Consider the following 404-nt stretch of genomic DNA (forward strand, 5'->3'; position numbering starts at 1 on the left):
GACTCTTTACATTCAATTAAAATTGGCGTGAGCTTCTCATTAAGGGCATTAAGCTAGTGAAATCGAGGCTTGGTAGATAAAAGGCTATTTTAATGGTGGAGCTATAGAGTGTTTAGGGGTTACCATTACTTCGAAAGAGGTGCAGGAGATCGCACAAAATGGTAAGGGAGAGTGGACTCATTGATGTCCCCAACCTCTAATCACTCTCCTCTTCTTATCTTCTCAAACTCAGCCTCTCCTTTCTCCTCAGGGTACAACGCATGCTCGGGGGTGTGTAACACTAGCTCTGGGAGATATGAAGGATGATGGGAGATCTTCTTCTGATATTGTCCCAGGAGCATGCGGACCGTATCCTAGGCTCTCTCTCTGCTCAAAACAACTCACGGACTCGGATTTATATAATT

The sequence above is a fragment of the Camelina sativa genome, unplaced genomic scaffold, assembly GCF_000633955.1.
Source record: "Camelina sativa cultivar DH55 unplaced genomic scaffold, Cs unpScaffold00693, whole genome shotgun sequence".
Taxonomy (NCBI): Eukaryota; Viridiplantae; Streptophyta; class Magnoliopsida; order Brassicales; family Brassicaceae; genus Camelina; species Camelina sativa.